Raw genomic sequence first — 15,054 nt, 5'->3', positions numbered from 1 at the left:
CTCTTATGTTCCCAATGTGCCAAGCACGAGCCTGGCAGCGTGGTTGTCTAATCCCCAGGGATGCACTGCAGCCAGGTTGTGTAAGCACCATAAAAGGGTGCAAGCACCACCACTAAAAATACCTGCAAGCTCTGTAATTGGGTAGCACAGCCCCTGGTGAGCACCACAATTATAATGTGTGTCAAGAGTGCTGGCTCTGGAGAGCATATGGACGTACCACAACTAAAGGAGTGCAAACCTTGGCAAGCACCACGGCCGAGTGTGGGTGTAAGCACCACATCCTAATACACAACGCCCAGTAAGTATCAAAGTTTTGTTTACAGTTGTAAGTGCACTAGCACCACAGCCAGGCATGTGTGCAATGTCTAGTTATCACACCAACAACAACAAAACGAGGGGAGGGAGAAAGAATTACACACACACACACACACACACACATCGGGGTGGGGTGGGGTACACAGCGATAGTACAACAGGTAGGGATCTTGCCTTGTGGTCAACCCAAGTTTGATCCCTGATACCTATATGATCCCCTGAGCCCTGCCAGGAGTGGGTACTGAGCATGGCTGGGTGTGACCCACAGGAAAAAGAAAAAAGTTATGAAAGAAAAGTTCATTAGTTCCTTTGCAGACTTAGTGAGGTCTCTAGAGAACCAGACTTGGAACTAGGTAGCCAGAAACAGTGCCCAGAACCAAGCTGCAAGACCAGTCTGGTGAGCCAAGCTCCGCTTCTGCTGCAAGAGCAGGTGGGGCACTGCCGCCCGCGCTGCTCCAGCTGCTGAGCCAGCATTGGTGCTTCCTTGCGTCCCTGCCACCAGAGAGTTGGCCCTATTCTTGGTCTTGTGTGACACCAGCTCCTGACTCAAAATCAGGGTAGAAGGCTGGTTGGTCATGTGCCTAACACCCAGCTTGCAAGGGAGTCCGGAAAAGCAGGTCTCTGGGAAGCTGGTATCTTATTCAACAGGTTCTGCTCCTCCAAACATCCCTTAGTTGATGGAGGCATAGCTTTATCTGTTTCTTTAAAGGCAGACCAGCTGCTTTTGTTAGAGAGTTCAAAGTGTCAACATAGGCATCCTGCTGAGAAGTTACAGAATTAGGGAAAAAAATCAACTGCTTTGGCACCTACTGAAATAATCCTATATATTGGGGCACATGCCTTTACATATGTGAGGCCGTGAGTTTGATCCCTGCCACCACATGGTCCCCTGTAGGTGTAGTAGGTGTAGCCCTGATGTCCTGAGCACTGGTGGTGTTAGTGGTCCCCAGTGATACCACTGGGCCTGAGCAGCACCGCATCACAAGTCTCAGTAAAGGTGGGCCCAGTATTGCAAGGAATGGTCCCCAGAGCTTCTGAGTAATACTTAGGTTCCCACAAAATAAATAAAAATAATTCTATGTAAAATAATCCTATAATTTATTTTCTTTCAATGTTTATGTACCAAGTTATAATTATGACTGCTATCAATTTTGCATATTTGAGTGCTTGTACTTCAGTTATTTAAAAATATTTATTTATTTTTGTTTGGAGGCAACACCCAGCTATGTTCAGGCATTATTCCTGGATCTGCACTCAGAAATCACTCCTGGCAGTGCTCTGGGTCCCATATGGGATGCCAGGGATCGAGCCAGAGTCAGCCATGTATAAGGCAAACACCCTAACCCCTGTATTACCTCTCGGCAACCTAAGATTATTATTCTTATATTATAAAATTCTTGTTTGACTTGCTCATATTTTGTTAAGAACTTTTACATATAAATTAGAAAATAGGGTAACCCATAAAATTTTTCTTTTTGGGTCACACCTGGCTCTGCACAGGGGTTACTCCTGGCTCTGCACTCAGGAATTACTTCTGGTGGTGCTCAGGGGACCATATGGGATGCTGGGAACCAAACCTGGGTCAGCCGCATGCAAGGCAAACGCCCTACCCGCTGTGCTATTGCTCCAGTCCCAGATATATATTTTTATGGGCATTTTTTGCTTTGTTACTAGTCTTGTAAAATAAATTGGAAACTTTTGTATTCTCTCAAAGAGTTATAGATCACAAGATTTCCTTTTCTATGTAGATTTTATGGAATTCACCTAAAAACTCTGGACATGCTGCCATTAGTAGGAGAGGGGGCAGGAATAGCTCCTTCAATACTTTTTTAATACCTGCTGTAATTATTGGTCTTTTGAAATTTATACCACTGGAGTCTTTTTTTTGGCGGGGGGGTGACACCCGGTGATGCACAGAGGTTACTCCTGGCTTTGCATTCAGGAATTACTCCTGGCGGTGCTCATGGGACCAAAACACAAGAGAAAGAAGAAAAACAGTGAAAAAAAGCAAGTTGTTTTTATTTATTTTTTATTTTTTAATTTATTTATTTTTTGGTTTTTGGGTCACACCTGGCGATGCACAGGGGTTACTCCTGGCTCTGCACTCAGGAATTACTCCTGGCAGTGCTCAGGGGACCATATGGGATGCTGGGATTTGAACCCGGGTCGGCCACGTGCAAGGCAAACGCCCTACCCGCTATGCTATCACTCCAGCCCCAGCAAGTTGTTTTTATCGTAGAGGAGAGGGCATTTCTGTGGTGGGTCCAGTTATTCTTGGAGATGTCATACAGTGCAAGGATATCAAATTTAGGGCCTTGCATCTATAAGACATGCCATTCCTCATCTACCACTGCCCCAAAAGAATCAATTCTATTGGTTTATGTCAGTTCTGTCAATTAATATCAATTGTTGGCATTGCCTGTAATTGAACTCAGAGCCTCATTCATGCAAGACAAGTGTTCTACCCCCACATCTACTTTTTAAAAAATGTTATGGAGCCGGAGAGATAGTACAGCAGGTAAGCTACTTTTATTGCATGCATCTAAGTCCTTAGCACCACCAGTTGTGCCAGCCTCCTTCCCCCAATACACACACACACACACACACACACACACAACCCAAACACACAACCCAAACAGCCATCAGATTTATTTGATGATAACTATATATTTTTAAAATTTTTCATCTTTGGCTGGTTTTCTTTTCTACAACTTTGAGTTGGATCTTAGCTTATTTATTTTCTTCTTTGTAAATTGGGTCACACCCAGTGGTGTTCAGGACTTAATCCTGGTTTTTAACTCAGGGATAACTCCTGGCAGGGGTCAAGGGACCATATGGGGTGCTAGAATTAAACTCAGATCAGCCATGTTCAAGGCAAGCACCTATGGAATGCTGAGGATCAAACCCGGGTCAGCTGTATGCAAGGCATATGCCCTACCTTTATGCTATGACTCTAGCCCTCATTTGTTTTCTTTCATTTCTTTTTTTTTTTCCTTTTTGGGTCACACCCGGCGATGCACAGGAATTATTCCTGGCAGTGCTCAGTGGACCATATGGGATGCTAGGAATTGAACCCAGGCCGGCCGCATGCAAGGCAAATGCCCTACCCACTGTGCTATCACTCCAGCCCCTCATTTGTTTTCTTTCATCTAGATATTTTCCATTTAGTAAGGGGTTTTAATTTAAAAGTTAATTTAAATATTACCTTATTTTTGTGTACTGCTTTGTGCCATCTCATATATTTATTACATAAGGCTTTAGGTTAATACTTGTAATCTTTTATCCAGCACCTATTCCTCTTGGATAAGAGCACTCCAAGGTAAATTACACACTCCCCAAAGGAGTACAAACTTGATGGCACTATAAAAGTAGATGTACTGGGGCTGGAGCAATAGCACAGCGGGTAGGGCATTTGCCTTGCACTCGGCCAACCCGGGTTTGATTCCCAGCATCCCATATGGTCCCCTGAGCACCACCAGGAGTAATTCCTGAGTGCAGAGCCAGGAGTAACCCCTGTGCATCGCCGGGTGTGACCCCCCCAAAAAAAAGTAGGTGCACTGCTCTCTCATTTGGAAGTCAAAATATTTATGGAAGATTTTTTTCACTAGATTATTCCTGTTACCACTGGCGTTCAGTAGGATTAGGAATGTGACCTAATCCTACTCCTAGGATTTCAAAAGGCAAATGAGGTAACAGAAGAGAAAATAGAACTGGACTTTATTCATTTCAACAAAGTGCACAGGAAAAGCTACATGTGGACGAGCTCCTGCTACTTAGGCCCCCAAGCCAGTATAAATTCTGATAGGTTTGATGTGATGTCTAACTATCACTTTTAATTTGTGTTTTGTTTATGGGTTATGAATTAATTTTTTTAAATTCTATTTTAGGCACCTATAGTTTACAATACTGTTACTGATAGGGTTTTGCGCATAGCACAGTCCTTCACCACAACTTCCCCTACTGTCCACTTCCCTCCACCATTGCCAGGGTCTCCCCTTACTTTAACCCCATCCTTCCTTTCCTTGTGTTATATTCCTGTTATGTCTCTTTATATCCCACATATGACAAAAGTTAATGTGTCTGTCATGCTCCTTCTAACTCACTCAGCAATATGCTCTCCAGATTCATCCATATAGCAGCAATTTCATGGTTTCATCTTTTCTTATAGTTGATTAGTATTACATTGTATATATGGACTATCTTTTATCAGTCATCTGTCCTTGGGCCCTTGGATAGTTTGCAGATTTAGGATATCATGAACTGTGCTGCAATGATCATAGGCATGGGAATGTCTTTTCTGACTTGAAGTGTTTTTGCTTTGGGGATAGATGCCAAGAAGTGGGGCTGCTGGGTCATATGGGAACTCAATTCCTAGGTTTTTGAGGAGTGTCTATATTATTTTCCAAAAAGACTGAACCAGTTGACACTCCCACCAGCAATGAATAAGTGCCCCTTTTCCTCCCACCACCACACCAGAACAGGTTGTTTTTGTATTTTGTTGTGTATGCCAATATCACTGGTGTGAGGTGATATCTCATTGTTGTTTTGATTTGCATTTTCCTGCTTATAAGTGATGCAGAGCAACACATTTTGACCACTTGTATGTCTTCTTTGGGGAAGTTTCTATTCCTTTCCCCTTTCCTATTTAAAATTTTTGTTTGTTTTGGGCTACACCTAGCTGTGCTCAAGGCTTACTCCTGGCTCTTTACTCAGGGATCACTCCTGGTGGACTTGGTGGACCATTTCTGGTGCTGGGGATTGAACCCTAGTCAGCCACATGCAAGTCAAGTGCCTTACCAGCTCTACTATCTCTCCAGCCCTGGTTCTTTTTGTAAGGTTTTGCTAATACTTTATATATCTTGGATATTAACCCTTTACCCAATGAATGATGAGTAAATATCCTCTCCCAGACTGTAGGGTGTCTTTTTATTTTAGTCCTTTTTTTTTTGCAGTGCTAAAGCTTCTTAGTTTAATGTAGTTCTGTTTATCTTTACTTCTGTTTGCTTGGCCGTGGGGTTGAGTCATTAAAGATACCTCTTTCTTCCATGTAATGGAGTGTTCTGCCTATGTTTTCTTTGATATAATTTATGGATTAGGTCTGATATCAAGGTCTTCAATCGATTTTTATTTGACTTTTGTGCATGCATTGAATATTTTTGCATGTTCTTATTTGCTCTCTGTATTAACTCTTTTTTGTTTTGGGGCCACACCCAGTGATGCACAGGGGTTACTGTTGGCTCTGCACTCAAAAATTACTCCTGTTGGTTCTTGGGAGACCATATAGAGTGCTGGGGATTGAAGCCAGGTTGGCTGCTTGTAAGGCAATTACCCTACCCTCTGTATTATCACTCTGGTCCCTCTGTATTTCTTCTTTGGTAAAGTGTCCCTAGGTATTCATTTATGTCTTACTTGTTTTCTTCTTAAAATTTTATGTGGAAAATTATTCACATAATATAGATACTAATTCTTTGGGGGAGGGGACACACTGAGTTATGGCCTGGCCTGGGATCATATCCTACCAGTAGCATGTGTATGTGTGTATGTATTGTGTATAGGGGGGAGGGATATGTGATATCAGGGATTGAACCTAGGATCTTATAATTCCGATTTGTTTGTTCATTATGTGAGTTTTTAATTTAAATGTAGATTCCTTAGATATTCTATGTAGCCAATCAAGTGAGATGCAAATAGAAATAATTTTAATTATTTCTATTAAACTGTCACTGTCATCCCCTTGCTCATCAGTTTGTTCGAGCGGGCACCAGTAACGTCTCTCATTGAGAGACTTATTGTTACTGTTTTTGGCATATCCAATACGCACGGGTAGCTTGCCAAGCTCTGCCTTGCGGACTCCATACTCTCGGTAGTTTACTGGGCTCTCCGAAAGGGGCGGAGGAATCGAACACGGGTCGGCCGCGTGAAAGGCGAACGCCCAACCACTGTGCTATCGCTCCAGCCCTAAAATTATTAAAATTTAATTTTATCTAAATAACAGCTATACCATCATTTTTCTTGCCTTTTGCAGTCATTAAATCCTCAAGCACTGTGTTGAATATGATTAGTGGGATCAGACTTTTTTTGGAGGGGGCGCCACATCTGGCGATGCTCAGGTATTCCTCCTTGCTCTGGCTCAGGGATCACTCCAGACGGGGCTCCGGGGACCATATACGGTGCTGGGGATCCCAGGTCAGCTGCAGATCTTACCCATTGTAGCCATTGTACTATCTTTACAGCCCCAAGAACAGATTTTTGGCTAGCTCCTGATTTTAGGAGAAAAATACTCTTTATCTCGTTTAAATTCAATTCTATTATTATTTTTCTGTGCGCACTTAAACAGACTGTGTACAGGAGAACGTCTCGAGTGGTTCTCGGGCTGCAGACAGGAACGCGGATGGGATGGGCGGGATCTGTGAGTCAGATCCTGGTTCCTAGGAGAATTCGCCCTAGCTCCGCCCCTTCCCTACAAGATTTAAAGGGGAAGATTCAGGGTGGCCTAATGAGTTGGTCTTTAAAGCCAGAAGCTGGAAACTGACAACTGGATAAAGAAAATATGTCGTCAAGTTACAACTAAAGGAAGGAAAAGAAACTGCCTGCAGCAAATACCTAGGTTTTTTTTTTCACTGCAGAATACTACTAAAGGAAAGAAGTGAAGAGAAGAAATTGAATTTTCAAAAGCATCCTTGATCTAAATGTTGTTCCTGCCCCCCCACGCCTCCGCCCCCAAATGAATCTTTTCTTTTGTTTTATAACTATATGAAATAAAGATGTAAGAGACCTGAAAACTATAATAAACATATTGTGTATACTGCTTTTGTAGGGTGGAGTATACTGTCAATGTTGATCAGATCATGTTGATTGATAGTATTTTTCAGTTCTTAGAACATCCTGGCTGGTATTCCATCTAAGTTGTACTATAATTGTTCATAGAATATTATTGAAACTTCTACTGCAATTGTGTGTTTGTCCATTTTTTGTTGCAGTTCTATAAATTTTAGCTTACATGTTTTGCAGCTCTGTTATTTGGTATATCATTTAGGATTGCTACATCGCAATAGCAGGTTGACCATTTTATTATTGATATTTCTCTAGTAATTTGGTTATTATTTTTGCTCTGATGTCTACTTAATCTAATATTAAGATTAGATCCTCTTTCCTTTAATATTCGCCCAGAGAGCCTAGCAGGCATAGCATGCTCCTGAGCCAGATTTGATAGTGGGTGCCATATGGCTTCCAGAGTCTCGCCACATCCCCAGCACCCCGGGACCTAAGCAGCATCGCATTCTCAGGCCCCAACATTTAACTGCCTGTCCATTTGGCTGAGTTTAGCTGGGAGGGAGCTGTGATCCTTGAGCACTGCTTGTGAGGCCCTTCAAAAATATTTGCCTGGTGGGGCCAGAGCAATAGTACAGTGGGTGAGGTGCTTGCATTGCATGCTGCTGACGCCGGTTCAAACCTCAGCTTCTCCCCAAAGCACTGCCAGGAATGATTTCTAAGTGCAGAGCCAGGAATAATCCCTGAGCATTGCCAGGTATGGCCGAAAAACAACAACAACAAAAATATTTGCCTGGTATGTGTTTTTTCATGCTTTTAATTTCAATCTTCCTCAGGGCCAGAGAGCTTGGAGGTATGCTGGCCCTGAGTTTGATCCTCAGATCTCCAGCACTACATGGTCTCCTGAGTACCACCAAGAGCACAGGACCAGAGTAGTTCCAGAGAACCCCCTGGTCTGTCTGTCTGTAGCACTGTAGCACTGTCATCCCATTGCTCATCGATTTGCTTGAGCGGGCACCAGTAACGTCTCCATTGTGAGACTTGTTAATGTTTTTGGCATATAGGTAGCTTGCCAGGTTCTGCTGTGTGGGTGGGATGCTCTTGGTAGCTTCCCAGGGTCTCCGAGAGAGATGGAGGAATCGAACCCGGGTCAGCCACATGCAAGGCAAATGCCCTACTCACTGTGCTATCGCTCCAGTCCCTGGTATGTCTAAAAAGAAAAAAAAAAAAGAATAAATCTTATGACAGGAAACTTAGCTCAATAGATTGAATGCATGCTTTGCATGCAGGAGACCTGAGTTTGATTCCTGCACTGGGAGTAATTCCTTAGCACAGTGCTAGGAGTAGCCCCTGACCACCACCAGGTGTGGGCCCCCAAACCAAAATAATAATAGTAATTCTGCCTGCTTATTTTATGTTTTATTTATTTGTTTTTTTTCCCTAGGGGGTGGAGTTTGAGCCATACCTGGTATACTTACCCCTTATTCTATGCTCAGTTGTCATTCCTGGCAGTGTTATGGGATCATAGGGGATGCTGGGGATTGAACTGGGTTGGCTGCATGCAAGGTAAGCACCTTACCTGCTATACTGTACCTGCTACACTATATCTGTTGTTATATGTGAAATGAGTTTCTTATAGACAGCGTGGGTTGGTTCATTTATTGGAATATACTTTTTTTTTGTTTTGGGGTCACACCCAGCTGTGCTTAGGACTTACTTTTGGCTCTGTGCATAAGTATCACTCTTGGTGGGATTTGGGGGACCATATATGTACCAGAGACCAAATCCAGATCAGGCTCATTCAAGGCAAGCGCCTGACCCACTGTATCATCTCTCCAGCTCCTGGGTCATTTTGGTTATTTTTGAATTTAGGTCCACACCTGGTGGTGCTCAGGGCTTACTTCTGGCTCTGTGCTCAGGTGAGACTTGGGGGACCATATGTGGTGCCAACCCTGGTTGACTGCATGTAAGGCAAGTGCCCTACCTGATGTACTATTTATCTGGTGCCTGGGTCAAGTTTTTATTATTATTATTATTATTAGTGAATCACCGTGGAGTACAGTTACAAACATATGAACTTTCTTGTTTGCATTACAGTCATACAATGATTGTTTACCCATCCCTCCACCAGTGCCCATTCTCCCCCACCAATGTTCCCAGCATCCCTCCCACCACCCCCACCCCATCCCCCGCCATCCCACCCCACTTCAGCAGCAGGGCGTTCCCTTTTATTCTCTCTCCTTTTGGGTGTTGTGGTTTGCAATAGAGGTATTGAGCGGCCATCATGTTCGGTCTATAGTCTATTTTTGGCATGCATCTCCCAACCCGAACAAGTCCTCCCAACATCCTCTACTTGGTGTTCCCTGGGTCAAGTTTTAACCCACTCTGCCATTCTCTATTTTTCAATTGGTATATTTAAATCAATTGCATTTAATATAATTGTTGATATATTAGGGCTTAATTCTGCAATTTTGTTTTTTTTCTCTGTTATATCTGTTTTGTCTCTCTTCCTCTCTCTTGCCTACCTATGGGTTGTCTTGTCACTTGTCTTCCCATTGATCTATTTGCCCGAGCGGGTGCCAGTAATGTCTCCATTTGTCCCTGTCACGTGCTTGTGTAGCCCAATGGTATCTGCTTGCTCCAGGAACAGGAAAAGCCTCAAACCGTTCATTCAGGGTTCTGACAAAGAAGTCTGACCATCTCATAGGTTGATGTCCCGTGGAATCCAGTTGGTAACAGCTCTAGTCCAGCGGTCATCTCTGAATCACATTATGTGTCCAGCCCATCTGATTTTTGACGTCTTGGCAAACAAGACAGCGTCCCTGATTCTTGATCACCGACGGAGGTTGGAACTCCAGATTTCTTCTCTCACTTGAGTGAGATGTGATACTCCAAGCATGGCTCTTTTGTTTGTTTGTTTGTTTGTTTTTCTTTTCTTTTTGAGTCACACCCAGCGATGCTCAGGGGTTATTCCTGGCTTTGCACTCAGGAATTACTCCTGGCGGTGCTTGGGGGACCATATGGGATGCCGGGGATTGAACCCAGGTCGGCCGTGTGCAAAGCAAATGCCCTACCCGCTGTGCTATCACTCCGGCCCCAGCATGGCTCTTTTGATTCCTCTTTGGGATATCCAAATAGTGTTCTCATCCTGTTTTCGTAGGGCCCAGGTCTCTGAGGCGTATGTTAGTTAGTTAGTTAGTTAGTTAGTTAGTTAGTTAGTTAGTTAGTTAGGTGTATGTTAAGCAGGAAGAACAGTGGAGTTGAAAAGATGTGCCCAGAGCCTATGGGTTACTTAAAACAATTCTTAGAATTCAATTTTATGTTTGCTATAGAACAAATGTATGTTGCTTACTAACAAACTTTTTTGGAACGGATCAGTCAGGTCCCATATGCCCTATGCACACACATGTTTGAAACACAACCAGCTGGAGAACATGTATAAACTGTGAAACAAGGGAATAGCTGGAGTTCTTGATTACCTGGCCCCTTCTGTCCTTCCAAATGGCCCGGCGAGGGTGAAAGTACCCATTTCCTACTCAACCCCAGAAACTAGGAGGTAATTGAGTGCCTATATAGAAGGGTAAAAATCTAGGCTGTGAGTATGGCTACAGTTTTTCTGTGACGTTTGACTGAAATAGAGTGGTTATTCTATTTCCTCTTGTTGGACTACCCCTTTCCTGGTACTTCTCCACCCCCAGCATCAGGGGTTATATCTAGCACCTCAAACATGCAAGCCACCGAGTCACATCCTGGCTCATCCCTGGCCTCCTTTCTGGTCCTTGGGCTATAAGGCAGACTTTTATTGGGGCTTTTGCAGCTCGGGGTAGTTTGGGGCCACACCTGACTGTGCTCAGATGCTACTCCTGGCTTTTAGACCACACCTGGAGGTGCTTAGGGCTTATTCCTGGCTCTATGCTCAGGGATCACTTCTGGGGGTGGGGGAGGCACTGGAGGACCATATGGAGTGCTGAGGATCAAACTTGAATCAAAAGCATGCAAGTCAAGTGCCCAACCCGCTGTGCTATCTTTTGATTCCAAATGTTTTGTTTTTAAATAATATAACTTACATACAATGGAAAAATAGTACAAAGAATTTCTGAATGTTCTTTACCTGGATCGTTAGTTATTAACATTTTATCTCCTCTGTTTTCTCATTTTTTTTTCCTCTCAAGGAAATCTTCATGCCGTTTGAGAGTAAACTGGAGGTACCACATCTCTTTAGTCTTAATATTTCAAGTTTTGTTTTGATTGTTCCTGTCGTCCTGTTGTTCATCGATTTGCTCGAGCAGGCACCAGTAATGTCTCCATTGTGAGACTTGTTGTTACTGTTTTTGGCATATTGAATACTCCATGGGTAGTTTGCCAGGCTCTGCCGTGTGGGCAGGATACTCTCAGTAGCTTGCCCGGCTCTCTGAGAGGGATGGAGGAATCAGACCCGGGTTGGCCACGTGCAAGGAGGCAAACGCCCTACCCACTGTGCTATCACTCCAGTCCAATATTTCAAGTATGTTCCCTAAAAAAAAAAAAAAAAGACATTTCATGGATAAGTATATTTCAGGAAGTTCGATACTGATACAACATGCTTGCTTTTTCTCCTTTCTCTCTCTCTCTCTCTTCCTTTCTTTCTTTCTTTCTTTCTTTCTTTCTTTCTTTCTTTCTTTCTTTGTTTCTTTGTTTCTTTCTTTCTCTTTCTTTCTTCCTTCCTTCCTTTCTTCCTTTTTTTCTTTCTTTCTTTGTTTCTTTGTTTCTTTCTTCCTTTCTTTCTTCTTTCTTTCTTTCTTTCTTTCTTTCTTTCTTTCTTTCTTTCTTTCTTTCTTTCTTTCTTTCTTTCTTTCTTTCTTTCCTCTTTCTGTTTCTTTCTCTCTATCTCTTCCTTCCTTCCTTCCTTCCTTCCTTCCTTCCTTCCTTCCTTCCTTCCATTTGTTTTTTGGGCCATACTTGGCTGTGCTGAGGGATTACTACTGGCTTTGTACTCAGGGATAACTCCTGGCAGAGTTCATGGGTCCCAGGGATTGAACCTGGCTCAGCTGCATGCAAGGCAAGCACCCTATCCAGTATTACTGCTCTGGCCTGTGACATTACACATCTATCCAACTACAGTTTATATCTATCCAAAATGTTTTTTTAGCTATTCTTTTTTTTTCCAACCCAGGACCCAGTCTGTTTTCATCTCTTTAGCTTCTCTTGGTTTCTTAGTTTGTCTTTTTCATGATTGACATTTTTTAAAACTGCAGTCCAATAAATGCATAGAATCCCTCAATTATGTTGATTTTCCCTCTGTTTCATGTTGCTCATGATTGTATTTGGGTGGTTTTCCTGTTGCAGAAGTTATGTGTGTGTCTTTCTCAGTACATATTATCATATTAAATAATACATACTGAACAAATAGTAGTTCCCCTACATTTGAAAAAAAATACATACTGGCTAGAGATAGCTGGATGGACTAGACTTCATTATTTGCATTCAGGAGGCTTGGGATTGATCCACAACACCACATATGATTCCCTGAGCATGATGAGGAGGGATCCCTGAGCACCAAGCCAGGAGCAGCCCCTAGGCACAAGCGTGATCCAATCCCCACCCCAATAATAAAATAAATATACCACTGTGACACAATAAGGTGCTGTTAGCTTTGATAATCTGAGTTCGTGTGTGTGTGATTTTTGTGGTGTCAGACATCAAACCCAGGGCCTCAGTAATGCAAGACAAGTGCTGTACTGTTGATCTATATCCCCAGATCCTACCTTCGATAATTTCATTAAGGTGGACTGTACCCTGTTTCTCCAAGGTCAGGATTCTGGTTTTTCAATAAGCCATTGCCATGCCATACCCCGTGCCAGGCTGTTTCATTCAGGGCAACCCGGAGGTAGGTAGGTGAGGTCCCCTCCCCACCCCAATGGTGCCAGCCCTGGCAGCCAAAAACCTCCAGAACTCAATCTCTGCCATGCTCACAGCCACTCTCCATATGCTCAAGCCAAGCCTCATCCATGAATGAACCCATCTCCACTGACACCACTAATATTTCAAGAGTAGTGTACCACATTTGATGGTGTTTAAAGTAGAAGGCAACCAGTCTTAGGGGCAAATATGTTTTTACATATGTACATATGTAAAACATATGCACACAAGGCTCAACCTTTAACAACATGTTAGTAATCTCTTATAGAAGGGCTTAATGGCTCCTGTATGAAATGCAACAATCTTTACATGCTTTCCTCTGTTAAATCTTCTTTGGATCATTTTCAGCAGATTATTCATAACAAACCATGCAAAACAAATTATGTTGGTTCTGCTTTGGGGCAGGGGTTGGGGTTCGGAATGGAAACATCCAAAATATGGTGGTGGGAAGGTGTAATGGTGGTGGGATTGATGTTCGAATATTAAATGTAATCAAATATTGTGAACTACTTTATAAAAATAAAATTAAATTATAAGAAAAGATTCTGGTTTTCCTCCACAGTCAGTTAGGTCAACTGAATTTTTACCTCTGGGGCCCAGTGCTCAATGTTTGCCTCCCCCCAGGAGTATCTGGAACAGCCCTTGGAAAACATTCGCATCCACCTGCCTTCAGCACTCCCCAGTCTCAGGATCCGAACAGGCGCCTTTGGAAAGCACCAGGGCTCAGTGTCCACATAGGCCCAGTCCTTGTGTCTGACTATCCATGCTAAGCTGCAAAGCAAGGAGCATGTGACCAAGACTCTCTGCTGGGCAAAGTTCCCTCGGCCACCAGAAATTCTACTCCAGGATATGGGACTTTATCATATTTAAAGTGGATGAGTGGGGTTGGAGAGATAGCACAGCGGGTAGGGCGTTTGTTTGCCTTGCACGCGGCCAATCCAGGGTTCGATCCCCAGCATCTCGTATGGTCCCCTGAGCACCGCCAGGAGTAATTCCTGAGTGCAGAGCCAGGAATAACCGAGTGTGACCCAAAAAGCAAAAAATAAAATAAAGTGGATGAGTTTGAAGATATGATTACTAAGAAGCGGCACCTCCAAAATGGCTGTGGGGTCAAATATACCTTTATCATGGCTCTGAGTAAACCCATGGTGCGGGAGGTTGGCGGGGAGGGAGGTGCGGAATTCCTGAGAGCCTCAGAACTGCCTCTCCTCACTTCCTGCCAATCCCCTCATTAAATTTTCTGAAAGGTTGGGGGGGGGTTATTGTTCTTTTGTAACTAAGAAGCACTTTTGTGAAGATGCTTTCCTTTTTCTTTTTGGGTCATACCTGGCGATGCACAGGGGTTACTCCTGGCTCTGCACTCAGGAACCACTCCTGACGGTGCTCAGGGAACCATATCGGATGCTGGGAATCGAACCCCGGTCGGCCACATGCAAGGCAAACGCCCAATCCACTGTGCTATTGCTCCATCCCAGAAGATGCTTTAATGATAAGTTAAATTCTGTTTCTAATAAAATTTTGGCCGAAATTTTCTGCCTTCATTGGAGATTCTTGTCTGACTCAATGTTGTGAAGACCAAAAAGATTTATTTGTTTCTTTGGGGGCCACACCCAGTACTCAAGACTACCCACAGTTCTGTGCTTAGGGGGTCACTCAGTGGTGTTTGGGGAAACCATGTGATGCCAAGATTTGGATTTTGGCCTCCTGCATACAAATCATGCACTCAGCCTTTGGGCCAGCCATGAAAAACTTTGTTGTGGTTGTGTTTTGCCTGAAGGGCCACACCCTGCAATGCTCAGTGCTTACTCCTGACTCTACTCAGTAATCACTCTTGGTGGGATCTGGGTGCTGGGGGACTGGAACCAGGTTGGCCTGGTGCAAGGCAAGCACCCTACCCACTGTACTATCTCTCTGGCCCCAAAGCAAAGGAGTTTTTATTGAACAAAAACTTACTTAGAAAGATGTCAGTGGGGAAGAGAGAAGATACATGTGTTCGACAGAGAAAACAAGCTGCTCCAGAGGGAGAGAAAAAACAGCAAAGAGACATAGAGACAAGCAAATTAGAAACCTG

General features: G+C 43.5%; 1 long non-coding RNA gene across 1 annotated transcript; it reads left to right on the top strand.

The window, feature by feature from the left end:
• Nucleotides 1–3,879: 3,879 nt before the first annotated feature.
• Nucleotides 3,880–14,501, top strand: LOC129403691 (uncharacterized). Its single transcript, XR_008629383.1, has 3 exons — nt 3,880–9,930; nt 11,258–11,290; nt 13,584–14,501. It is a non-coding gene; the product is annotated as an uncharacterized LOC129403691 (long non-coding RNA).
• The last annotated feature ends 553 nt before the right edge of the window (nt 14,502–15,054 follow it).

This window comes from Sorex araneus, chromosome 3 (genome assembly GCF_027595985.1).
Source record: "Sorex araneus isolate mSorAra2 chromosome 3, mSorAra2.pri, whole genome shotgun sequence".
In the NCBI taxonomy this organism is placed as follows: domain Eukaryota; kingdom Metazoa; phylum Chordata; class Mammalia; order Eulipotyphla; family Soricidae; genus Sorex; species Sorex araneus.
Note: the sequence above shows the minus strand (reverse complement) of the source record. Positions and strands in the feature narration are given on the sequence as shown.